The 27902-nt window shown below is 40.9% G+C and overlaps 1 protein-coding gene across 1 annotated transcript in view; it reads right to left on the minus strand.

Annotated features, from left to right (window-relative positions):
- The window catches only part of INPP4B (inositol polyphosphate-4-phosphatase type II B), a 481293-nt gene that overhangs the window by 359588 nt on the left and 93803 nt on the right, over positions 1-27902 (minus strand). The window contains exons 4-5 of the mRNA XM_073341212.1: positions 4862-5205; positions 3196-3263 (exon numbers count right to left, since the gene is read on the minus strand). The gene's annotated coding sequence lies outside the window, so the exon portion shown is untranslated. The remainder of the gene's footprint in view (positions 1-3195; positions 3264-4861; positions 5206-27902) is intronic.

Genomic DNA, 27902 nt, shown 5'->3' on the forward strand with positions numbered 1-27902 from the left:
ATCCTTTACAAATGAAGTCATGTTTATTTAAAACCTGCAGTTTCACAGTTGCTTTTAGAACTTTTCCCCTCATTCGAATTGTTTTTATTCGTATAGGAGATACCAAAAAAATAAAGCAAATCACGATTTTTTGGATAAATCACTTGCATAGTGAGGCCAAGTGGCCTCCCTCCAACTGGGAGAGCGAGGGACCATTACACTCCTCTTGGAGGGCGGAGCCTAGATCGCTCCACCTCCCTCACTGGAAGTACCGAGGCATGGCCAGAAGTATAAAAGGCAGTCCCTGCAGCAGAGCCAGGAGAGAGCCTGAGGAGAAGAAGGACGCTCTGCTGGTTCTGCCACATCCCAGAGGGGAACCTACGCCTGGCTGTTCCCGATCCCCAGACGCCAACAAGGACTGGCCCAGAGTGCCTGCCACCATGTACCCCAAGGAACCGGAAGAGGCCTGGAGGCCACAGGTACCGAACCCCGGAGAGGCAGGAAGTGACCCGGGGCAGCCAGCTGCAGAGCCAGGTGTGGCTCAGTCGGCGTGTTGCAGCTGGATCCCCACTAACGCAGGAGCAGCCAATCCTGCCCCTGCCAGGGCCCTGGGCTGGGACACAGTGGAGTAGGGTTGATCCGCATCCCCCTGCCACCCCACCCCGGGGTGGCTGACTCCCAATCCTGCACAGGGAAGCTCTAGTCCTGAAGGAGCCGCCTCCCTTACCAGTTCCCTTATAGACTGTGTGTTTGCTGGCTGCCTGAGCCTCCTCAAGCCCAGGCCCCCAACTCCGTTATAGACTCTGTTTAAGGGTTGGCAGCTTGAGCCACCCAAACCCAGGCTAAAGCCCGATGGTGACTATTGGTCATCCAGCCCTATTATGGGTTCCTGAGGGTCCTGCATACTCTGGTCCCAGCCAGACAGGACCGGACTGAGCGGCCTCCCTCCCCACAGGAGAGCGAGGGACCATTACTACTTGTTATATGAAAACTAAACTGGTACTCACTTTCCCCATCATTTATCACAGACAGGATTACAGTGAAATGTTTTATTCTAATAAATTTAAAGATTAATAAAAATTATAACTTAATAAGTAAATGTAATGGAACTAGATCATTAGAACAACAGAATGAAGCACAGGGTGCCCACCTACATATAAACCACACACTCACTCTATTTTCAGTGTGTGTTGTCTTGGTTAGTCCTGACTCTCTCTCACTACATCATTTCGTTTTAATTTCCCGTTACAGTAAATGTCCCAACAACCATAAATACTTCCACTAATCTAGGACTATGCTGGGCCGTCATCGGCCCAATGAAATAGGCAGTGCATTGTTGTGCTGCCTATGAAGCACCTTGGGATGAGAAATTGTGAGTGAACGAGTCAGTCTCCCTCATGGTTTCCTCCCTTCTTTGAGGGGGCATAAACTGCACCAATTATAATGCAGTGCAGCGTATGTTCCCTGAAAAAGGAAATGCGGCTCTGCTTCTGGGCACATTGAGGGGCTGAGCTATGGCTATCTATATTCCATATCCCCTCCCAGCCACCTGTTAGGTGGCAGTTCTATGAAGCCTGCTTCTCTTTCTGCACTGCTACCCAGGAGGAGCCACCATGGCAGCTGGGCCACAATCTACTCCCTATTGAACATACTGTTACACGGCAAATTCTAAAACATGGATTTCTAGAAAATAACTGTCCCAAATATACACTTATACTTCAGGTACATGGAGTCTAAACAGTGTGCTAGATTTAAAAAACCAACACTTTCTCGCTGGTTACAGAAGTAAGACATTAATAATATGAGCTACAGCAGCAAGATAGCACTATCAGCAAAATGTCCCATACATAAGAAGCCCATGCTCAGGGATTCAAACTAGTTTTGTAGCTCTCCCAAAATGGAACAGGAAATGTATTTAACCAAGGTTGTCCTAACAACCATCCTACATACAACAAACCCTGTCATCAAGTTGGTATTATCCCATGGTTATCTAGGGTAAATCTGGTATCTTGTTTAGAACAGTCTAAACTTGGGTTTGGATGGTGTTTAATGATTGAAAGGTCTCCAAACCAATGACTAGCTATCAGTCTGTATTTGAGATCTCTTGTATAGCAAATGAAATGGTTTACCAAACTGCAATTCTCTGCTTTAGATGTTGGGAGTAATATGTTGCACCCTGTAATATACAGATTATTATGAAGTGCTGTGGTTAACTTTTTGGCTCAAGTTTTTGAAGAAAGATTCTTTGTAAAAAAAAAATTAAGTGTCTTGCTATTCCATTTATTTTGATTTATAGCATTCATCACAATTTTATGTGTTGCAGAAAACCACATTATAAAATACAGACAATTTCAAAGGAGGGTGCCTACAGTTCAGTGCCTAAATCTGAGTTTAGGACCTTAGGAGCTGATTTAGCCACAAGCAGGCCTAATTCAGCACTTGTGTACCTATCATCAGGCAGCTGAATATGTATTTAGTCACCTAAGTTTGAAAATTGAGACCACAATTATCAATAAAAACCTAACACAAAAAAATTAAGCATTAAGGAAACTCTCCTCCCAAGTAACATCATATTTAGGCTACACTGACCTCTCATTACTGCTTCAGAAGAACAAGCACTATGTCGGGGGGGGGGGGGGGGGGCAGTCTACATCTAGCTCTCACAAATCTGTAAAAACCTGACTATGTTTACCTGGACACAGCCCATCCTAATAGCAGATATGGATCCTGATGGAAAAGAATTAAGTAAGACTACCAACTCTCAAAGGCAAGTAACTTGTTATTCCACACAACTAGGGAAGGAAATAGAGTGGAGGCTGAGTAATCCTGAGGTATGAACCATAGGAGAAGCCAAGACTCGGGAGAAGATTTGAGAGGAACTTTATCATCTTATTATTTCCTTGCTAATAAAGCCAAACACCAGGAAGGAGTAACTTTGGATTCTCTACAGTGTGTAGATTTTCTTTTAGAAAGGCATCTCCACATGCTACTTTGTAATTTTAAAGCTGTTGTATGTTATGAGAGGCTTGAAAAATTTAATCCTAAACTCAAGGCCCAGTAGACAGGATTCAGAACAAGTATTAAAACCCCATTTAGGTATAGTTATTTAATTCCCCTAAACTCCTATATCAAACTGCCCCACCACCATTTCTTGGGATGCCACCAGAGACTGGTTTAAAAACCCTTTTGGCCTGATCCTGGAGCTTTGCCAATTACCTCAACAAGAGCAGGACTGGATCCCTTCTCACCTCAAGGCCATCAGATATTTAGGGAAATGATACAACCTATGACCAAAAGACAAGGATACGTTACCAGTCAGAATAGTTTCACCACTTACAGCTACAATAAATACAGCAAAATCTCAAAGGCAAAAAACAGAGTGATCAAAACTCCTTTTTTTCTGGGCTTGTTCTTTTAAACCTCCAGATAAAAGGGAGAGGGAAAAACAAAGCATTGTGTACAAAAGGGTACTTTTCTTTCAAATTGAAATATCCATGCAGACTCTCTGCAAGGAATTGATTACTTCTGGAACAAAACCTGTGCAATTCACAATTCTCTATTGTAATAAAGCAGTCTAGAGGAAAAACAGCTCTTTTTCCCAGGTTGGGAACAATTACTTGGAACAAGGATTGTTGTGATTTTCCCCATCCAGGAACCCTCCTCCCCCCGTTTTTTGCTGATTAAAAAACAGTGACAAAACGTGAACACACAGACACAAAAGTTATATTAAATGAACCACAAACATTTATTTGGCCCAGAATCTCAGCCATGCTTGGCTCTGCAGGGCACGAGGGTACTGCTTGCCAGTTCTAAATCGCCCCCTGCCCCTTCACAGATCAGCTATTTCTCCATCTAGTGGATGGACTCTTCTCTAAAGCATAGCATGGACTCTTTAAAGTTCTAGCCATGCTCCCTCTCCATTCTTAATACACTGTCTATTCTAGGAAGAAGCAGGGCAGGGAATTCACTGAGGACCCTCCTTTTCAAATATATGTTCTGTTCATGCAAATACTTGAGTGATAATTTCAGAGAATGAAGAAAAAAAATCCACGAACAAAAAACGCACAACCACAAAATAAAATAATGGACTGAACTCAATTGGGTTGAGTGTCTCTCCACACTCCCCAGGGGAAAAAAATCCAAGTTTTTCACAAACTTGCTTGAGACATCCCCAAATCGTTTTCATGAACGCTGACACAGGTATTGTGTGCTGTAAACTCTCTTAGAATTCAAAGATCTATCAGGATACTTCTGATGTATTTACCTCTACCTATCCAAGTTACTTATATGGCCCCATCACTGTAGAATCTGAGTGCCTCACAATCTTCAATGTAAAAAGAACAGGAGTACTTGTGGCACCTTAGGGACTAACAAATTTATTAGAGCATAAGCTTTCGTGGGCTACAGCCCACTTCATCGGATGCATAGAATGGAACATATGAAGTGGGCTGCTATTCACAATTCTCTATTGTAATAAAGCAGTCTAGAGGAAAAACAGCTCTTTTCCCCAGGTCGGGAACAATTATTTGGAACAAGGATTGTTGTGATTTTCCCAGACTAACACGACTGCTACTCTGAAATCTTCAATGTAGTTATCCTCACAACACCGCTGACTGGTAGGGTGTGCTATTATCCGCAGATTACAGATGGGAACTGAAGCACAGAAATGTCAAGTGACTTGCTAAAGATCACACAAGTCTGTGGCAAAGCAAGGAATTGAATCAACATCTTTCAAGGCATAGGCTAGTGCCCCAACCAACTGAACCATCCTTCCTGGCTTCTTACCAGGTCAGCATAAATTTAACTCATCCAGATCAAGGTGCTTAAGATTATGATACTTGTATTTAATAGTCTTGTATGCAAATCTGACCAGCTGTCTTACCTCAAGGTGAAAATGGAAAGAAGACTGCCTTCCAGACTCAGCTTCCTTATCACTATTCCTGAAAGTCAGGAAAAAATAAGTGATCTTCACACTGGTTTGGCATGAGGTTGAATTCCAGCTCTGGATCTGCTCAGCCAGTTGCACTTAAGTTGCAAAAAATGCACGGGAGTAAATTTGTAAGTGTCCTCTCCGAAGCCTTTACTGGGAAATATGCTGTTTGGAAATGTTTATCAGCAAACTGAGGCAGAAGGCCATTTTTCATTTACAGCCTCTGGTCTGATGCAATGGTCAATCAGTGCACCTTAGATTGTTTAGTGCAAGTCAGATCAGGTCAACAGTTTGTCCTTGAAAGTAAGATATACAACACAAATTAAAACAATAACTCACTTTGTCTCAAAAAAATCAGGATAACTGTATATTCTAATCAGATAACCAAATATGAGATCCAGGTTATTCTTGAAAGTTGTTCATTCAAGTAGTGCACTCTAGTTAATTTATTTTTTCTTTCATACCTTGAGAATAGGAAAAACATATATAATACATATACAAAGTAGAAAATATTAATAGATTACTGCATATATCAGTCACTTCGCTGGAGCTTATCACAGAATGTAAGGCTACTGTGTGATTTGATTACATATGGAATTATTAATCATACACATCCACAAAATGAACATAATGGTCAGAGATGAGCCTTGTTGTACAATTCAACTGTCTTCAGAGGTGGGAGATGGGGAAAGGAATATTAACATAACCAAGGGCTTAGCTCACTGTAGAAGTTCTTCCATTGTACCAAATTCTAGCTTATTAAATAGAAAGGAACCGACCCTGGGATAACCAATTCATTCATTGGTAGTACAATCTATTATTTGATTACTATAAAGACATTTTCAGTTTTTTGGGATTTGACAGTGGTTCCCTAGCTACCAGGAAAGCCATCAGAAGCTGTCTAAATTTCTTCACTATAGCCCAGGTCCTTTATAGCATGGAAATGCTCCTGAATGAATGAATGCTCATGAATGAAGAGAGCCAAATCATGTGGAAAGTTAATTCCTAGTACTGGATGTATTGCTTAAAACATTTTTTCTTTAAGAAGCAATAATATTTTATTGCATCCCCAGTTAATCTGTAATTGCAAGTGCTGGCTTCTTTTTATGGATACATTCATTTTGTACTTGAAAACCCCACATCTGCACACATAATTATCCAACATGTTCAGAAGCATATAAGGAGCCCTGCTGAAAATTTGACCCATGGTGGGTTAAGGTTGACATAGGTTAATTTCAGCCTCCTGTTGGATATTTTGGAGGATGCTGATATTTTGAAGGTTGGAGAAAAACCATCGGAGAGAGGATAATGAAACACCTGATGACTGTTTTGGCAATTTTTCCTTTCTAGCACCACCTGGTAGCTCTTAGAACTTCCCTTTATCCTAAAACAGACAATCCCCTGTGACATCAGATAAATCTTGGAAGGTGAAATTTAGCAGGTTTCAAAACAATATAGTTGTAAGTCCTTTTAGCTGTGGCATTTTTCCATTTTAACAGCCCGCTGAATGTTATGGAAAGTGTCTCTATACACAGTAATTTCAGAATCCTTAAAAAAAATAAACTGATGAAAGCATATATATGATTTACCCTGTAAGCTTCTCTGCATTCTCCTGATAAACCATAGAAGACATTAGACATCAACTGCAATGCATCTGAAGCTGGTAACTATTATGATTTCCACAGGACAGTCCTATTCTGGAAAATAAACAGCCATATTCTATTCCACCCAGTGTAATTCCAAAGTAAAAATCCAATAGCTTCAAAAGAAGTTACAGGAGTTATTCTGGATTCACACCAGTAAGATAGCTGAATTTGACATAAAGGCACCAATTGGTGGGGGGGTGCAACCTCACTTTCAGGGCTCAGTTCTTCACCGCAGCTGAGGGGTCACTGCAGGGAGATGGTAGTGACCCCCTGATCCTGTGCTGCCCAGCTCCGGAGGAAGTTAGAGGAGCTTAGTCCCTAAGGGACCTTATGCCAATGGCAGATAGAGCAGAGCTCTGCTATGCCTGTCTCATTTTCTTCCCTTTTCCCCTCCCAGAACATTACCTCCCTTGCCCTATGCTGGAAGTATGGGAAAAGGTGGGGGGCAGGCTGGTGCAGGAACAAGCTCTATACACCAGAAGAGAGTTAGTCTTTGCAAGGCACATTCTCTGCTGTACACACAACCAGCATCTGTCCACTTTTGTCCCAAATAGATGGAGCAGACCAAAGAATCTGTCACAGTACTCCAATAAGTGATTTAAAATTGGACCAAATTCTGCGCTAATTTACAACTGTATTATCCAAACTGTCCCAAAAGCTTTAAATAATTTGTAAATTATTTATCTAAACTAGATGTTCAAAAGATCCACTTGAAGAATTCCTATTAAAACGCACACACCCAATATTCTGAAGCACAAAGTAGTTAGCCTTGGAGGCTTCAACTTTCAATTGACCACATTATTTTGGAGTTTCAGACGGTTTGAAGTACCGAGAAGAAGAAACAGGCACGATGAGTGCCAGGGCTAAAGCAATTAATTTTGCAGTATATTGTGATGGAAAACTGAGAAATGTTAAAAATCACAACTTCTGACCTCAATGGATTATAAATAATAGATAAAAGTGTCTCCAAGAAGCCCATAGCATCCTCTAGAGTACCCCCAGTACGACAGATTCCCATATTTTAAAAAGCCTTTAAAAAAATTCAACTACATACTACACTGTACAGAATATGTAAGAAATGTGTAAAGAAAATAAACTCTAAAATATTCATACTGAAATGCCAATAGGCTTAAACCATTTATAAATTGGCTCCTCTTTTTCTTTGCTCCAAATTTCAACAGTTTAGGCTTTAAAATAAAATGCTAAAATATTAGCTAGCATAGGACATAATTCCTGCTGGGCTAGTATGCATTTGAGTTTCCCCAGGAGATTACATGCCGGATCCCAGTTCTGTCATTCAGGTTTGAAACAATAACTCAGGAAGTTATCTGCAATTTTTCACATCAGTATACACAAAGAAAACTAAAAACAATGTCATGCTTCTGCATTGTATATACAATGTGATTATTTTAACAGGAGGATGACTGTAAACAAATAATACATCATAAAATAATTCTGGAAATGTTGACACTTATTATGGGCATGTTTATATCACCTTCTCAGATGTCCCTCAACGCTTCCACAACAGGGTGCAGCAGATTTATTGCTTAATTTATTGTTCCTCTCAAACTCGCCATCCCACCACACACCCCAATTAAACAACCAATTTCCACTTAAAAATGCAACATTCTGAAATGTCATTTATTTTCTCAGACCAACTATTTATCACTTAAAATAAAACAATTTGTTGCTGAGTGCTTACAGAGCTCCGTGGACTGGCTGATACATGGAAAATAATTTTAAATCACTTACAAGCAAAGAAAAGGATACTGTCTCTAATGTAATCAGCATCCTTCTTAGAGCATAAATTTACATGACAAACTTGCTATAAAGGAACATGTATTCAAATAATCTCTTCAATGTAATTTAAAAATTAAAAGACTTGGGATCAAGTAAAGAAGTTGATTAAATTGAAACTAAAACTTCTAAATGGTTACCAAGGTTGCTCAGATACTTGGGACAAGTAATGCTAACTTTTCAATTTACATAATCCTGTCACCACAGTATACCTACAGTAATCTGAACTATACTAAAACAAAAAGATGACACATAGGGCCAGATCCTCAGCTCTGCTGTGTGTCTATACCATTCTGACAGTACAAAGGTGCCACAACGTTGGCTTAACTAGCTAACTGGAGATTTCCCACCGCAGACCATTGTTTCTTTAAGATTCCTGGCACTGTAAGGAACAAAAGGCATGGCTGGAGTGCTTCTGCAGTCCAAAAGGCACAAATAACTGGTACAATCCCTTGGGCCTGTGAGCAGCTAGACACAACTTAGAGCAGCACTAAACTGAGCTAGGGGCTTGACTAACTCTGAATCAGGAAACCACAATGATGGCATAAGGTCATTTTTGCCTTTACTCCATCGGTCCTCTGCCAAATGCAGCTCACTCAGCCTGGAGAATCTAGCCCACTAATCAAAAAGTTCAATTCCACTTTTTCTGTTCTCTGGTACAAATTTCCATAGCAGAGATATAGACAAATGACAGGTTTTAGACAAATGATCGAAATAAAATTGGGTTATACTACCAACAGAATTAGAATGAAAAAGGACAAAACATACAGCGCACTGTATATTCTCCTAAATCCACGAGAATTTTATTCACTGCAGTTACGGCAGCAGTGAATTTGGCCAATTATGTCAGATCTTCAGCTAGTGTAAACTGATGTAGCTCCACTAAACTGAGAATACAGGATGAGTCAAATTGATCTAGTTTGTCTCTACTGACTGCAATAGATACTCCTAAGGGAATTCTGTGCCACTGTGTGCACACAGAATTCATGTCCCCTACAGATTTCTTTGTTTCCTTGCAGAAAATTATGAGTAAACAAAGAGAAGCCACAAGAGCGGTCCTGCGGCCCTCCCCAACAGTGCAGGTGCCTCGTTTCCGGCACCCGGAGCAGACGATGGAGAGGTAAATCACCTTGCGCGGGTGGGGCTAGGGACGCCCATGGACGTAGTTTGAGAAAGAGAAGGAGACAGGAATGCAGGAGCCCCATTAAGCAGGCCCACCAAACCCCCACCTCAACAAGCCCCCCTCCCTGCACCTGGAACCGCACCCCACTGAGCCCCAACCAGCTTCACATGGACCCCTACCCTACCAAGCCCCACTCCCCCAGCACCCAGACCCCCCACACACAGAGCCTCCCCCACATCCATACCCACTCCCCACCAAGCCCCAACCACCTTCCCCTGGACTCCCCTGCAGAGTCCCAATTGCCCCTGCACCCAGAACACCTCAACAAGCCCCTGTGCATCCAAATCCCACACTGAGCTGCCATGCCCCATCCCGCCTCTTCCCCCCAAGGCCATGCCCCTGCTCCACCTCTTCCCCCAATGCCCTGCCCGCTTCCCTCAAGGCCCCACCGCTTTCTCCAGCTCTTTACCCAAGGCCCCTTCCCCATCACTCACTGGATCATCTCCACCTCCTTCCCCCTCTGACCCAGCTGGGCTCCCTGATAGGAGCTGCTGCAGCCTGACAAGGAGCCTGTCTGCAGTTAGGAGGCAGCCTGAGCTAAGCAAGGCCTGCTGCCGGTTAATGACCTGCTGCCAGGTAACTGGACTTTTGGGGGCCGGCCAGTACATCTAACTGGACACTGCCAGGTCCCCTAGGCGTTCCAGTAGAAAACCGGGCATCTGTCAACTCTAAATGGCATCTGGACACAGAAGCTAAAAACTGGACAGGTGGCAATACTACCCTTGCACTGTGTCAAAGTCAGGTGCAGCCTCATCACAGAGTCCCTGTCCTGGGAAGGGTGGGAGCAGCAGCTGATCTCCATGCAGCCAGTGGCCTCTGCTTCCCACTGCTTTGCTGGACCCTCCACAATTATTCATTGACAAATAAAATTTGCAGAATTTTAAAATACTGTGTGCAGAATTTTTATTCTTTTGGTGCAGAACTTTTAATATTTTGGCACCCTCAGGAGTAAACAGAGGTACATCAAGGCTTATTTGCCCTGGTGAAACTTTTGCACTGTTGAGCTGGAGATTCTGATCCGAGGTCAGACACTGTTTGGTAGATCCTGGATTATATTATTATTGGTAATACCAAAACACAAGACAAGACAATAATATTAAAAATCAAAGTATCAAATGCTAGAAATATTTGCATTCAGGTAGCAGTTCAAATAAAAACTAAAAGTGCATTTTAGTAAAAAAATATATTAATTCTTAAGTAATCACCATCTGACACAGCATCTGAAATTGAGGGGGGGTGCGGGAAATTCCATCTGCCATATGACATGTATATTTATCTATTTGCTTACATTGTAGTTTGATGTACAATCACTGACACAGCATCTTCACACCAGGACAGTCAACAATCATAGAATCATAGAATATCAGGGTTGGAAGGGACCCCAGAAGGTCATCTAGTCCAACCCCCTGCTCAAAGCAGGACCAATTCCCAGTTAAATCATCCCAGCCAGGGCTTTGTCAAGCCTGACCTTAAAAACCTCTAAGGAAGGAGATTCTACCACCTCCCTAGGTAACTCATTCCAGTGTTTCACCACCCTCTTAGTGAAAAAGTTTTTCCTAATATCCAATCTAAACCTCCCCCACTGCAACTTGAGACCATTACTCCTCGTTCTGTCATCTGCTACCATTGAGAACAGTCTAGAGCCATCCTCTTTGGAACCCCCTTTCAGGTAGTTGAAAGCAGCTATCAAATCCCCCCTCATTCTTCTCTTCTGCAGGCTAAACAATCCCAGCTCCCTCAGCCTCTCCTCATAACTCATGTGTTCCAGTCCCCTAATCATTTTTGTTGCCCTTCGCTGGACTCCCTCCAATTTATCCACATCCTTCTTGAACTGTGGGGCCCAAAACTGGACACAGTACTCCAGATGAGGCCTCACCAATGTCGAATAGAGGGGAACGATCACGTCCCTCGATCTGCTCGCTATGCCCCTACTTATACATCCCAAAATGCCATTGGCCTTCTTGGCAACAAGGGCACACTGCTGACTCATATCCAGCTTCTCGTCCACTGTCACCCCTAGGTCCTTTTCCGCAGAACTGCTGCCTAGCCATTCGGTCCCTAGTCTGTAGCTGTGCATTGGGTTCTTCCATCCTACGTGCAGGACCCTGCACTTATCCTTATTGAACCTCATCAGATTCCTTTTGGCCCAATCTTCCAATTGGTCTAGGTCCTTCTGTATCCTATCCCTCCCCTCCAGCGTATCTACCACTCCTCCCAGTTTAGTATCATCCGCAAATTTGCTGAGAGTGCAATCCACACCATCCTCCAGATCATTTATGAAGATATTGAATAAACCCGGCCCCAGGACCGACCCTTGGGGCACTCCACTTGATACCAGCTGCCAACTAGACATGGAGCCATTGATCACTACCCGTTGAGCCCGACAATCTAGCCAGCTTTCTACCCACCTTATAATAATTACAATAATTTTCTGCTATTTGTTTCCCTCCACTGTTTCCACCGTCTTATAGAAAAATGAAACAAAATGTAAGAAGTAGTTTGTATAAATTAAATAAACTTCAGTAACAGCTGTTATTTCTTACTTCTTCCCTCCCTCCATTCTTCCTCTAAGCACTTTATTTAATTGAAATGCAACTTTTTTCCTTCTTTCACAGACCAGAGCATATCCTTCGTGTGTGTGTGTGCACGCGCGTGTGCATGTTCTCTCTCCATTTTATATATCATTTGCTTCCCTATAACACAACCTGTTCTATTTTCTCACCACCACCACCCTTCCGTTCTTGGTGTACAAAGATGGATGGATAGATCGATACCTATTATCATTCATAAGCTACACACTAAAGAGGCCGGTTCATTTTGCTTTGCTTTCAATACCAAGCATATATTTCCATACCTTTCTAATAGTGTCAATTTTAAGGCAGCATAAGCACCTTCCACCCATGGCAAGCCTTTCTGCCTCACCTCCTGCCATTTTTATCACGTAATACTGTTTGCACTTTAAATCAATCAATGGCCTTAAAGCAGCATAAGCAGTTTAAGCAGGCCTAAAACTACCAAACCATCTTTTTAATTGTGTAAGACATTCTTCAAGGCAGAGTCTCTCAAATTTCTCCATTCTGTGGGCAACCTCTCCTCTCACTCACAATCATGTAACACACTTTACTGATGCAACTGTGTGGGAATTGCTCATGTGGAAAATTAATCTCAGGAATTTATTTAAAGATGTTTAGCTATAGTATAAACACAATTTCATCAATAAAAACAAGGAGTAGTTAGAACCACTGCCCAAGAATCACCAGCAAGTTCTCTGCACACTGTGATTTCATAACCACTCTACCAAGGCAACTGGGAATTTTCTGAGGGTAAAGTTAAACTACAAGATTCTTATTTACCATAGGTCTTTGTATTTTTCCTTGCATTCGGGATTTTCCTAATATAGGACCTCCCCTAGTTCACTGTGTTCTTTGCGTCAACTTAGGAATATTATTAACTATTATTATTTATGTATTTGCCTTGCAGAAGCCTGTTAAGGCCTCAAGGAGGTAAGGGCCCCACTGTGATTGGTACTGTTTAGACGTATAGTAAAAGACCAAAAAAGCTTACAATCTTAGTTTAAGACAACAGGTAGCAGGTGTCTGAAGTAAACAAACAGGGGCAAGGAAAAGGCAAGTTGGGTAACGGAAGTAGGAGCATATTTTCTCATACACACTTTTTGCATAATTTTTAGGTATTGATGTTTGTTTATTTTTGTTAATGGAGACAAATAAGCAGCTCAGTGGCAGCAGTTTCAGATCGCTACCTGCTGAGCCATCCACGGTGACATTCTGCAGTGCTGGAGCCCCACAGGTTCTCTCTCTGAATTTCAACTGATTTTCTATTTAAGCTGATGTTCGCTGCACTAAGGAGCATTCTTTGAATATGTCAATTCCTATAACAGATCATTCTACTACCATGATTCATCTTGGTGCATAGGTTGTTTATATTTTTAACTGATTTATTCTTGTGACAGGTATTTTTATGTGATAGGACTCCACTGTAACATGGCATGTCTAATGTTTTGTTCTGCTGCAAAGAAAATGTATTTACTCTGTGTGACAGGTTTATTTGTTTTAAAAGTGCTCAAATAGAAACAGCAAAAGCAAATGAACTTGTATGCTGTATCACACATATGGGCTGTGACGAGGAGCACAAAACAGTGTGAGCACTGAAAAACAGGGCTAAGTGGATGTTTTAAATAAGTAGACACTATACTACAATATACTCTATACCGGGGTGGGCAAACTTTTTGGCCCGAGGGCCACATCTGGGTATGGAAATTGTATGGCAGGCCATGAATGCTCATGAAATTGGGGGTTGGGGTGCGGGAGGCAGTGAGGGCTCCGGCTGGGGTGCAAGTTTGTTGGGGGGGGGAAGAAATGAGGAGTTCAGGGTGCAGAAGGGGGCTCCAGTCTGGGGCAAGGGCTTGAGGTGCAGGTGGAAGGGTGAGGGCTCCGGCTGGGGATATGGACTTTGGGGTGCAGGAGGGTGGGACCGAGGGGTTCAGAGCATGGGAGGGGTTTGGAGGGCAGCCAATCGGAGCTGCAGGGATGGCACTTGGGGCAGGGGCAGTGTGCGGATCCCCCTGTCTGTCCCTACGCGTAGAAGCCAGAGGGGCAACATGCTACTGCTTCCAGGAGCCACAGCACAGATGGAGCAGGGCAAGCCCCAGACCCCACTCCCCAGCTGGAGCTTGAGGGTCAGATTAAAACATCTGAAGGACCGTAGTTTGCCCACCCCTGCTCTACACTATAAGATTTCAACTTCATGAACCAACTGCCGTCTCAAGATTGAAAACCAGTATAATATACACATAGTATATTGCCACATGAAATCCAGGACTACCAGAGATGCCTAAGCCAATCCTTAGGGCTACACCATTATGTAGGCATTTTGTCTCTGCGCCGATGCTCAACCCTTCCCAACCTCAGAATACCCCAAACACTCAAATGTAATATATGGGAGTTGGAGAAATGAGGGATGACCTCAAGGGAAACAAGTCCTTTTCTCCCACACATCAAAAAGCAGAATATGGAGAGCAATTTCCTCCTGAACTGAATAGCAAGTGAAGGGGCAGACTGGCCCAGTGTGAGCTGAAGAGAGCTCTCAGCTGACAGCTCCAAAACTGAGTAAACTTATAATTATAGGGCAAGGAAGAGTCTGCCCAGGCGGATAGACGTAAAATTAGATGCACCATTTAATGTTCATTTTGTGGGTGTTTGGGTGAACATTTTCCTTATGATCTCTCTACCTCTTCTGTTCTTTTGAGCACACACAGTTCTGAAACATAACCATACAAACATACAAACATATCGTAGACCTTTCAGTATTCTAACTGCTCACAGAAGCCAGGCAGGCAGATAGAATGAAGAGGCAGCACAATGTGCTTGATTGTGCCTACAACTGCAAAAACCATAGCATCTTGAGTTAGTGGTTGGTGGGTGTCATAAATATAAAGGGAAGGGTAACCACCTTTCTGTATACAGTGCTATAAAATCCCTCTTGGCCAGAGGCAAAGTCCTTTTACCTGTAAAGGGTTAAGAAGCTAAGTTAACCTTGCTGGCACCTGACCCAAAATGACCAATGAGGGGACAAGATACTTTCAAATCTGGAGTGGGGGGGAACAAAGGGTTTGTCTGTGTGTGTGAGATGCTTTTGCTGGGAACAGATCAGGAATGCAGCCTTACGAGTTCTGTTAAGTTAGTAAGTAATCTAGCTAGAAATGCGTTAGATTTCCTTTTGTTTAATGGCTGGTAAAATAAGCTGTGCTGGATGGAACGTTTATTCCTGTTCTTGTGTCTTTTTGTAACTTAAGGTTTTACCTAGAGGGATTCTCTTTGTTTTGAAGCTGATTACCCTGTAAGGTATTTACCATCCTGATTTTACAGAGGTGATTCGCTTACCTTTTCTTTAATTAAAATTCTTCTTTTAAGAACCTGATTGATTTTTCATTATTCTTAAGATCCAAGGGTTTCGGTCGGTGTTCACCTGTACAAATTGGTGAGGATTCTTATCAAGCCTTCCCCAGGAAAGGGAGTGTAGGGCTTGTGGGGGATATTTTGGGGGAAGATGTCTCCAAGTGGACTCTTTCCCTATTCTTTGTTTAAAACGCTTGGTGGTGGCAGCATAGGGTTCAAGGACAAGGCAAAGTTTGTACCTTGGGGACGTTTTTAACCCAAGCTGGTAAGAATAAGCTTAGGAGGTCTTTCATGCAGGTCCCCACATCAGTACCCTAGAGTTCAGAATGGGGAAGGAATCATGACAGTGGGATAAGCCAATGGAGTACTTGGCATTTTAACAATGCTGTGACCATCTTTTTGAAAGAGCAGATAGCCTTCCTGATGGGAAAAAAACCTATTTTAAAATTATTTTAGAGCAGGATAATTTGAAACCTCTCAACTTTGCCAGTGTATCTTTAGAAAGAATAACTAATAATTTAAATCCATAGCTTGTGCATTGTATTTATTTAAATTAAAGGCTTTGATGTACAAGGAAGCTCGCTATGAAATCACATTAATGCATTCACTGCATATGCCCTCAAAATTATTTGCTGAAAGCTACATTCTATATAGGTAGGAAGAAACTCTGCTGTACTCTCAGTTGAAAGGTATTTCTTTAGCTCTGGATATCAATTAAACCAAGCTTTCTAAAATATTGTTTCTAAACTTAAAATCTGAAGATGATCAGAGATGGTAAGGCAAGAGATGTGGTTGCTTGATTTACTGGAAAAATAATAATTTGGCTAATCACAGAATGTTTGGGTTAAAGACATGATGACACCTTAGTTGCAGGTGATTAAAACTGAGTCCTATGATGCCCAGAGTATTTCCTGTGAAGTGCTGATTGGTCAGTGGGTGTTGAAGCAACTTGAATGTTCAGGCATTGTGGTATATTAATGGTAGTTTGTAAACAGACCCTAATGCAGCAGACTAAAGGAAAGCAGCTAGACTTTTAATATATTCAGCCTCTTATTCAAATATTGTAACTTTCATTTTGTATAGTAAATAATAACTACCCAGTGACAATGATTAATTTATCATTTTAGTTTCACATCTGGCTGTTTTGATTAATAACTAGTAATTATTATTATAATATATAGATGTAAAAGTCCATCAAGTTTAATAATTTTTAATGCAACACAGGACATCGAACAGAGACATGCTAGAGATTATTTACAAACCTACCCACCCATGATCCACCCACACAGCGTGGATCACTTTGAAAGGGACAGAAAAGAGACATCACCAGGAGAAGACAAAAAGGCAAAACCAAAACCAGAGAAGGAAATTGGAGGGGTTGGAAGGGAGAGAGATCAAGGAACTGGAAAAGAGACGGAGAAGTGAAGTTTGAGAGAGAGAGGCAGAGAACTTGGAACTTGACACAGAAGGTCAGAAAGGAGAAGAAAGGGATCAGAAACAGGGAAGAGAGAGCAGGGGAAAAGGTAGGGAAGAGAAAAAATGAGGACAAACAGAAAGCAAAATAAAAGAGAATAGATCTTGAAAAAGTAAGGCAAGTGAAAGAGAAAAAAAATGGATAAATCATAGATGAGATACCATAACAATGGTGGAACGTGGATTGGTATCCAGGGAAACTGAGGATCAGCCAGAAAGTCCAACAACTGGGGCATGATGACTAAACTACCCTGTGTACCCTAGAGGCAGTCCCTCTGTGCCTTGGTTGAGGTCTATCAGCAGGGCAGTGTGGGGAAGCCTGCCTTGTACATGTGCTGTAGGTAGAGATGTCAGTCTCTAGAGTGATTCTATATAGCACCTGTCACTACTAGATTCACATGAAGACAGTTGAAGTAGAATGTAATAAAGTTATATAATAAGTAACTTCTACTACTATTATTAAAGCTCCTCCTCCCTGACATATTACTGAGCATCTCAGGCAGCTTCAGAATTTGCTCAATGTTCCATCCTTAAAATCAGGAAAAAATGTTATAACAAATGCTAGAAAATGTAAGATGTTCAAAGTGGGAGAACAGGAAGTAGAATAAATGAGAGATGTAGAATAAATGAGAGAGAAACTGACCTTGCTCCATTGCCTGGGTTTCAAATAGCTTCCTACCAAAACATGAAAAGCTGGACAATTTGGTTCTCTCTAAAATTGGGGATAAAGTCTCCTATTTTTATAACACACACAGGGATTATATAGCCTAAAAACAATCACCTATGTGAGATAAGTAATATAATTACTTGTTAAACTTTGTAACAGAAATAGTCTTCTGTAAGTTAATAATTAAGCATTCTGAGGGCCAAATCTGGCACTCTTTATTCGGGTAAAATAAGTAACTCTCAGAGGCAATGGGAGTTCAGGGAGAAATGAAAGAGGGCTTAAAGAACTGACCGTAAGGTGAGTATAGTTTGTTCTGATCAGTATTTAGTATATTTTAAAAAATTTAAAGCAAGGTTAATTAGTGAAGCTTCAAAGCTGATAGCAAAGGAGATAACCGGACTTCTTTAAAAAAAAATTAAAAATGTTTGTCTTCTACTTCCAATCGAATAATAAAAAGGAGCCACAGCAGAGTTGTATTTCAGATGATGATTAAAAAGAATAAAAAAGGCATATGCATGCACTTGTATCTAGACATTAAGAAACTATAAGAAATAAGCAAATGTGAGTTAACAATGATAACCAAATTATGGAGAGTACATCAAATGAGCAAAATTGAAACATAATGAGGTAATTGTCACAAGATTATTATCACTAATGAGTAAAAGCTGAAGACAAACAGAAAAAAGCAGGTGCAAATGTTTTTACAGAAGAGAAGATACAATTCAAAAGTAAAGGAAATCATAAAATTCATAATATTTAGCAAATATGCAGCACTAAACAACTTCAAAGCCCTGTACAATATAATACTGGAAAAATAATATCATTTTCAAATAGATCAAGAAAGAAAGAAGTGGAGAGAAAGTATGCTCAGCAATAAAACATGGTGGGAGAGTAAATCAATAATTCTAAAATGGCTAAATTCTTGGATTGATTTTAAAATCAATCTATAGCAAGAAAAATAAAGGTAATACGAATGGAGAATAGTACTAATGAAGATTTCTATTGAGAAAAGCAGGTAAGGGACTATCCGATAAATCAAATGTCCAAAAAACAGCAGCCAATCCAAATGATATGCATCTTAGAGTCTTACGGGTTTTACTTAGTGAACTTGTTGAACCACAAGCAATTATTTCTGAATACCCAAGTGTACACAGAGAAATAACAAAGAGATTAGAAATATGGGAAGATAAGTTTCACCATTAAAAAATACAAGCTAATATATTTGGGGATAAATAAGGAGAAACGGATTTCATGGCACAGAGATACTCGAAAGCAGTAATGTGAAAAGAGATCAAATGGTGACACTACACAGCAAATTAGAAATGCATTTGCAATATGATATGTATGCTAAAATACTAATGCAATTTTGGGCTGCATATGCTGAGGTTGATTACAGTGATAGATTACATACTACAGTTAGTAGCTCTCCAATTTCATATCTGAATAGCATTTGGCCCTGGTTACTTATTACTGTTTAGTTTATCAATTTCTTCTAAAACCTCTTCTATTGACACATCAATTTGGGACAGTACTTCAGATTTATTACCCACATAAGCGCTGTACTTTTGGGGCATCTCCCGCATATTCTCTGCAGTGAAGACTGATGCAAAGAATTCATTTATCTTCTCTGCAATGGCCATGGCTTCCTTGATTGCTCCTTTAACACCTGGGTCATCTGGTGGCTGCATTTCCTCTTGGGTAGGCTTCCTGCTTCTGATGCATTTAAAAAATTACATAAGCTTTTGCATTTTTAGCAAGTTGCTTCTCAAATTTTTCTTGGCCTGTCTTTTAATACCTTTACATTTAACCTGCCACAGTTTGTCTGTGTGCTTCAGTTCCCCAACTGTAAAATGCCTCACAAGGGTGCTGTAAGGATAAACACCTAAAAGACTGTGATGTGCTCAGATACTATGATAATGGAGGCCACAAGTACCTTTGATAGATATGATTAGCGTACTGACCGACAGAAATAATAATCATATCACTGATCAAGGGGAAACCCTCTCTGTATGCATTATATTAAACTAAAGCCAGTCCTAGGGAGATACACACCGTCCAAAATGAAGAAGCTTGGGTATAGCATTACTAAAGGGTTTTCTTCCCTTTCTAAAAATTCTGTATGAAGACAGCAGTAGTGAGTACAACAGGAGCCTGTAAATTTGTAGAAGGGAAGAAGGGGGAGGATTACTGAAATTGACACCATCTAAGCAATTCTCAGATTTCCTCTGAAAATAAGCAAAACCAGCAGTGGATAAGACGGAATACTGTGCTCAGTCCTGGGCACCTCTGTACTAGAAAACTATTGATAAACTAAAGGGAACTCGAAAAAGCAGAATTCACTAGCTGTAGAAACTAATTTATGATGGAAGACTAAAACTACTAAACACAATACCTTTAGAAGATTTATTTGTGGTGGAGAAATATGTTAACCATCTACCTGTAAGTGCTGGAAGAGTATAAATACCAAGGCAGGAACAGTTAAATTGATCCAAAGAATAAGAAAATCTAACCGAGCAAAACAAAATTTAGCATGAGTAGCAAGGAGGCAAAATCCCTAACATTGGAAGCAGTTTGACTGTAGAATGGTTCCTGAGGGAAGAAGTGGAACCCTACCACTTCCAAGAGCAATGGAGAGCATACTTTAGAAAAGTGGCCTTATCCTGGGGCTAGTTAAACTTAATAGAGCTGTTGCACCCTTTGCCCAAGCAGTTAGCCAAAACTCAGTCTTGCAGACTGTTTCTGTTAGGAGACAGTGATGATGAAGTGACGTATTTCTTTGATGCAGTCCTATTAGTTTACAAAAAAACGTACAGAGACCTGTTTCCTTGAACTCCATGGGAATCAAACATCAGGCAATTGTTTCTTTGCTCAAAGTTCCAAGCCTTTTTCCAGCCAGCTTTTAACCAAAAGCGCCCTGTCAACTTTTCTCAGGCTACGGAGACCATAGCAGCATAGCTATGTTGGTGTAGCTATGCTGACATAGTGTAGACAGTGTATGCCAACAGAGGGTTTTTTTCTGTTGGTGTAGGAACACCACTACCTGAATAGCATATTTAAAATAATTTAACAAAAGTTAGCTACATCCATGGAAGCACTCTTCTGTCGACACAGCCACATTTACACTGGGGGTTAGGTCTGCATTGCTATATCAGCTGATCTAACTTAAGGTCATGCCTTCATGGCTGCCTCGGAGGCTTCCTTGCGGTCTTTTCTGGTTGCTTCTGTGGGGTTTATCTTCTGTCTGTCTTTCATTCATGTTCGCATACATACATCACACACAAACTACTGAATTCAAGTAAGCTCTTTTTCTCTTTCCCCCTCCCCTGAAAAAATCCTCAAAATTATCCTCTTTAAAGGGAGAGTTCAGAAAAGGTTCTTGGGACTGCATACTGCAACCTGCTTGGCTGCATGGTTCTAGCCCAATTAGCCACTTGTTCTGCTCATTGCCTGTTTCCTTGGTCTTTCAGATGTGTAAGTTTTAGCTTTGTTTTAGTTTTATAGAGCTAAATAACCATTCTGCTGAATGCACAGATACTGTAACCTAATCCAGAGAACAAGTCCCCCCTTCTCCTTGTGTGCCCCTCACACTGCAGGCAAAGAGGTTGTCATAAATATAAAGGGAAGGGTAACAACCTTTATGTATGCCATAAAATAAAATCCCTCTTGGCCAGAGGTACAGAATCCCCTTACCTGTAAGGGGTTAATCAGTTCGATTAACCTAGTTGGCACCTGACCAGAAGGACCAATGGGGAAAGAAGATACTTTCAAATCTGGGGTGGGTGGGGGGGAAGGCTTCGTTTTGGACTGTGTGTGTGTTCTCTCGGAGACAAAGAAAGAGACCAAGCAAGTAATCCAGCTCCTACTGAAATGGTACATCTAATATTACAGAAATAGTAAGTAATAGCAAGGAATGTGTTAGATTATCGTTTGTTTTAGCTTGTGAATTTTCCCTGTGCTAAGAGGGAGGTTTATCCATGTTTTTTGTAACTTTGAAGTTTTGAGTAGGGGGGAATCCTCTGTGTTTTAAGTCTTATTACCCTGTAAAATTACCTTCCATCCTGATTTTACAGAGGTGCTTCTTTTACCTTTTTTTCTTTATAATAAAGTTCTGTTTTTTAAGAATCTGATTGGTTTTTGGTGTCCTAAAAACCCAAGGGTATGGTCTGTGCTCACCTTGTTTACTACCTGGTTGGTAGATTATTCTCAAGCCTCCCCAGGAAAGGGGGTGAAGGGGCTTGGAGGAATATTTTGGGGAAACAGGAACTCCAAGTGGCCCTTTTCCTGAATCTTTGTCTAACTCACTTGGTGGTGGCAGCAGTACTCATTCAAGGACAAGGAAGGATTTGTGCCTTGGGGAAGCTTTTCACATAAGCTGGTAGAAATAAGTTTAGGGGGTCTTTCATGCAGGTCTCCACATCTGTACCCTAGAGTTCAGAGTGGGGAGGGAACCCTGACAGAGGCTGACCCAAACTAGCAACCACAAAGGCAGAAAATAACATGGATATGGCCCTTCACACAGTATTTACATCAGGCAGTGCTTGCCAGTGGGAAGAATAAAAATGCACAGTTTTTTTTAATTTTAGACCTTGTCTGCAAAGGGCCGCAGCTATGTGCTGATTGGGCTGCAAGCAGTCTGCAGGCCACAGGTTAAGAGTCACTGCAACCACAAACCTTCCTGGGTTATTCTTCTTGACTAAACTGAAGAATCCAATATTCATAGATTCATAGTCTTTATGGCCAAAATGGACCCTTGGAGCCGGAGTGGGAGCCGTGATCGGCCAAACCTGCGGATGCGGCAGGTAAACAAACCAGTCCAGCCCGCCGGGGCTTTCCCTGAACAAGCGGAGGACTGGCTTTGAGAACCACTGATCTAGTCTGACCTCCTATATATCACAGGCTATATAATTTCACTCAGTTACCCCTGTATTGAGCCCAATAACTGTGTTTGACTGAACATGTGTCTTCCAGTAAGACATCAAGTCTTGACTTGAAGAATTCAAGAAATGGAGAATCCAGCACCTCTCTTGCTAGTTCATTCCAATAGTTAATCATCCTGATGGTTAAAAATGCATGCCTTATTTCTAGTCTGAATTTGTCTTGCATTAGCTTCCAGCCAATTGGTTCTTGATATGCCTTTTTCTGCTAGATTAAAGAGCCCTTTAGCACCTGGTATCTTCTGTCCATGAAGGTACTTACACACTAATCAAGTTACCACTCAAACTTCTTTTTGATAAACTAAACCGACTGATCTCTTAGTCTCTCATTGCAGCATTTTCTTCCGCCCTTGATATGCCAAATAGAGTTTTGCCTGTTTGTTTATATAGCACATATAACCTTGGTGCCATACAACACTATTATACATAAACATCAAAATTATCAATCATTAAAACTCACTTGGATGCTTGCCGCCCCTCACAGAAAATTTGCCTACTCAAAAAGCACTGAAAAATGACATTCAGACAAAAGCCTAGATGAATGGAGAAACCTCACATTATGATCAGAAATGTGTGAAATTCAAGTTTTGACACACTGTAGAAGGGAGCAAGTTCCAAAATGCAGGAGCCTTCAACTGACCATGTTCTGCTGCAAATCGTTGGAAGCCAAATTCCAGGCACTATAATACCAGAGAGTCTTCAATTTTCCAGGCAAAAAACATAATAAAACATAGTGGAAAGATTTCAAAACCAAAGATGTTCAGTCAAGTTTGTACTTTTTGAGGTTCACCCACCACAAACCAGAAGTATATAACCACACAGAATGACCGTTAGGCTTCCTTTTGTGGTATTGTAGCCATAATCTTACAGGTCTGTTCAGCATCCAATTCAGAATAACATCAGCACCAGAAATTCCAGGTTTCAAAATATGCATTTTGTGGATGGCTGCTTTCTCTTTTCATACTGTGCCCCCACCACCACCACCACTCCAACAGTGACTAGTTCTGCCTGACACGATACCTTACTGATCCTCCAATGGCAGAATCTATACAAGATCTTTCCCATCAGCAGGCCATGGAAATACAGCAGAGCTTCACAGTCTAGTCCAGAGAATACAGCTGAAATTGTCAATGCTCCCTAAGTGATTTGGATGCCCCATTAAAATTAATGAGCAGTGGGTTTTCAAATCTCAGAGTGGGATTTTCCAAGCTGCCTAATTTGAATGCCTCCCTCCAACAAAATACATTGTCCACAAGGGATGCATTCACACTGCCTAAACACCCTCCCACTGGAGTTGTAAATATTCCTCAGATGTTTCCAAATTATCCCAGACAAGGGAGTCACATGCCTAACTCTAAATACAAAATGTGTCTTTTTAAGTTATCGGTATTCATGTTAATTGAGTTTATTTTGATTAGCACTCTCTCTCTCATTTACCCTTGACGTAACTTCTAAATTCAGGGTATTAAAGTACATTGCATTTTATCTTCCTGTTCAATGTGTAATTCAGTCTTAATAAATATACTTGGCACATATTGTATTCTTGATTTTCTACTGCTCTATAATTTAGTTTTATCCTTGAAACAATAATCCCATTTACTTTATTTCATCTGCTTTGTGACATTTGAAAACAAATGTTTTAATGATGTGGAAAACTGTCCTTCACCCTCCTATCAATTTTGTACTCTTCAGACATTTTTCCACAAGAGATTTAATGCAATTACTGTAGTTGGAGTATAGTATAAGCACATTTCATCCATTTTGGGGCACAAACATAACATGTATGCTACTGACCCTTGAACTTAAGGAAGAATTGCCCTGTCTCAAACAATTCCCACATTAAGTGTACAACCCTGAATGCCCTAAGCACCGAAGACTTGCAAATTTCAACTGGAGACTAGGGCCTAACCTGCATCTTCATCATAGTTATTGTGACCTGCACTACTGAACAACAAATGAAAAATTATACAGGTACCAACACTAGAAATGCTGTTAATAACTATTTACAGTATTTGTTTCTAAGTGCAGCCAATGAATTTTCATTTATACAACACTTATAAACTTAAATAAAACTAATACATCCGATGAAGTGAACTGTAGCTCACGAAAACCTATGCTCAAATAAATTTGTTAGTCTCTAAGGTGCCACAAGTACTCTTTTTCTTTTTACAATAAAATAGGATATAATAAACTGTTTAATACCTACTCTTAAAATTAGAGGCAACCATACACATTGTGTATAAGCAAGACACGAGAGAGGACTATCCACATCTGAACCAACAGGTCTCCTTTCTTCTGATTTAAGCACAGATGGACAATGACATCACAAGCTTTTGTCTGTTTATTTGAGCATAAGCTTTTGTGAGCTGTAGCTCACGAAAGCTTATGCTCAAATAAATTGGTTAATCTCTAAGGTGCCACAAGTCCTCCTTTTCTTTTTGCGAATACAGACTAACACGGCTGTTACTCTGAAGCTTTTGTCTGTTACACATCCTGGGAACGCAACATTCAGCATCAGGTGCCATAGCAGATAAAACTCAAGAGCTGTATTTACTGAACTTGCTCCTCATTCAGAGCACTACATTTTGGTAAAATATTAGCAACACACGTTTTACCAATTTTTAAAAATTCAAAGAATGAAAATATTTTAACACTGACTGCTGGATAGAGAAGCCTAACGTATGTCCTTACAGAGCTCTGCTTTAATTTTCACTAAGCAAATACTTAACACAACCACATTTTGAAAATGCAAAATTTGTTTAAAACAGAGGTTTTCAAACTGTGGTCTGTGAACCACCAGTGGTCCGTGAGCTCCATTCAGGTAGTCCATGTATAGTTCCCTCTAAGGTGCGCATCTGGGCGGCCGCACACGAAAAATGAAGGGCTACCCACCTAATTAGTGGTGCCATGTAGGCGTGGCTCCACTAATTAGGTGCCTTGACCCTGGAGATGACGCACATGTAAGGTGAGGTGGTGGCCTTGAGGGGAATTGGGGTAGGTGGGCAGTGGGGTGAGAAGAGAGGGTAGGGGGAATTTGGGACGTGCAGGGCCGCAACGGCCAGAGAAAGAGAGACAGCCCTCCTTCCCAGCCCCAGCTTGAGAGTTGCGACAGTGGGAGAGAGAGGGCACATCCATAGCATTAGAAAGGTAAGACTGCTGATATTAAAATATGAGTTGTGTGCTTTTATTTGTAGAACAAAAAAGTTTAATTATTATTAAGGTTTTTTTATATCGCGCTTTTATCCAAAGCGCTTTACAATAATTAGCTAACAGTACAAACAACATTTGGAAAGATCATTAAGTGGTCCTCCGAGACCCTCAGCAATTTTCAAGTGGTCCCCAGAAAAAAAGCTTGAGAACCACCGGCTTAAACCACGTTAACTTTTAATTAGGGCATAAGACATGAGTTTGCATAATATAGCCTAAGGAAATCATGGGTATTTTGGAAATCTAAAAGAAAAATTTCATTTTTTCTTACATTGCTTATTTAAATTGTGAATGGTTTTTTCTTAAAAATCAGCCTTTGGTACAGAATCTCTTGTGACCTTGGTTGAAAGAATATTCAGTCACAATAGCATTTTTGTTCCCGCTCTCTCATCTTTAAACCCAAAGCCTTTCCAGTCTCTCCTTAGCCATTCTCAACCCTTTAATCAGGTTTTGGGAGAATCCCAATGCTGGTCCCAAAAAAGCTTTAGCAGCCACCAGCATCAACGTTATTGTGTCTCATGCTCAGAACTTGATGGATTTTATAAAGATTTATTGGGTTTTTTGCTTGTTAATTTTTGGAACATGTATTGGGGTAGATACAAATTGTCCTCTGCCTGGAGTACTCAAGTTTAATTGAGTTTTGAATCTGGAAATGTAAAATATCCATTTTAAGGAACCAGATTACACCACATCAGCAATACTCTTTTTGGGGCTCTTACGGAATTTTCAGAAGGCTCTAATGTAATATGTAGATTCAGACAGGGCTATTACCATATGTCTACACTAGGAAAATGTGTTAGAAAACATTAACTAAAATGATGGTAGACACAACTTAACCCTTAGTGTGAACAAGAATAGTCATGACACAAAACATATTCGCTGGTTATGGTGGGGGGTCAGGACTCCAGGATCAATCACCATCAGCTAAAATTTTTAAAAATCACTATCCTTGTCAATACTAATGGCTAAGTCATGTTTAATGCTCTGTTGGTTAACATGTTTTCTAATACAATGCATTTTCCCCAGTATAAGCATGCCCTCACTCTACATGGTTTCAGGCACAGTGAATACAGAGTTGAGGCAACATGCAGAGACTGAACAAACAGAATGGTAAAACCAGGATCACTTTCCATCCTGCGAAACAGTCGGCAGTAGGAGTGGCTGGTAGAGGAGTATGAAGAAAAACAGAGAAGTGAGGTAAAAACCACCATTCACTCCGAACAACCTGTAGGGAGAAGGAAGGAGAGAGAGCTGGCAGGATGCTGAATGTAGTGACAAAGAATAACCAAAATCACCATAGGGAGATGTTCTGACAGCATACCACAGTAGACGTAGGATTTTATATTTGTATTAGAGGTTACAATAATTGACAGTTACAATAATGTAGTATGTATTAAATGTATTAATGTATGATATAAGTTATAATGTTTACTATGGGGTCTTGTTTCCTATATGCATTACAAATTAGACCCTTTAGTTAAATGTACATTTCTTTGTTTTAAGGTTTAGTAAGTAAGAGACAGGATTTTGTATTGTGTCTATGTTAATGAGATAGGAGGCATGTGGAAGGCCCAGGCCCCAGTGTGGACTGTTTTGGTCACAAGATTTAGTAAGGTTTAATTTACAATGTCTTTTGTTCAACATAAAACAATGCTGTTTGTATATCTTTGAAAGCCTCTGTAAAAGGCTGTTTGAGTAAATGAGGAATGTATGCATCAGGAAAAGTTAAGGTGTGAAGGCCATTGTTATAGCCAGATGGTCAAGGAAGGAGGACTGAAGAGACTTAACAAAGCCAGAGAACCATCAGTGTGCATCCAGGATTCAGGGAAGGCAGCTTGACGATCCTGAGGTGGAAGCTGGCAACCCTAAAGACAAGACAATTGATTAAATCAATCCAGGACAGAATGACCCACTCAGAGGTTTTCTGGAATGTTAACATCAAAAGAGAACACCAATTAAGGAGTAACCAGTCAAAAACTGACACAGCAAAATCCACAGACTTCAACGGAGAAAAAGGACTATAAGAACAGAGTGCTTTGCCATGGGACTTTGGGTTTGTCTTGCCACCAACTCCAGAAGCATCGGAACATGATTGACAAAGCCCAGCTCCAGCGGTGAAAGTAAGTTGAGTGACTTACTGGTATGCTGGGGCCAGCTCTGGCCCCCAGAAG

This window comes from Lepidochelys kempii, chromosome 4 (assembly GCF_965140285.1).
Source record: "Lepidochelys kempii isolate rLepKem1 chromosome 4, rLepKem1.hap1, whole genome shotgun sequence".
In the NCBI taxonomy this organism is placed as follows: domain Eukaryota; kingdom Metazoa; phylum Chordata; order Testudines; family Cheloniidae; genus Lepidochelys; species Lepidochelys kempii.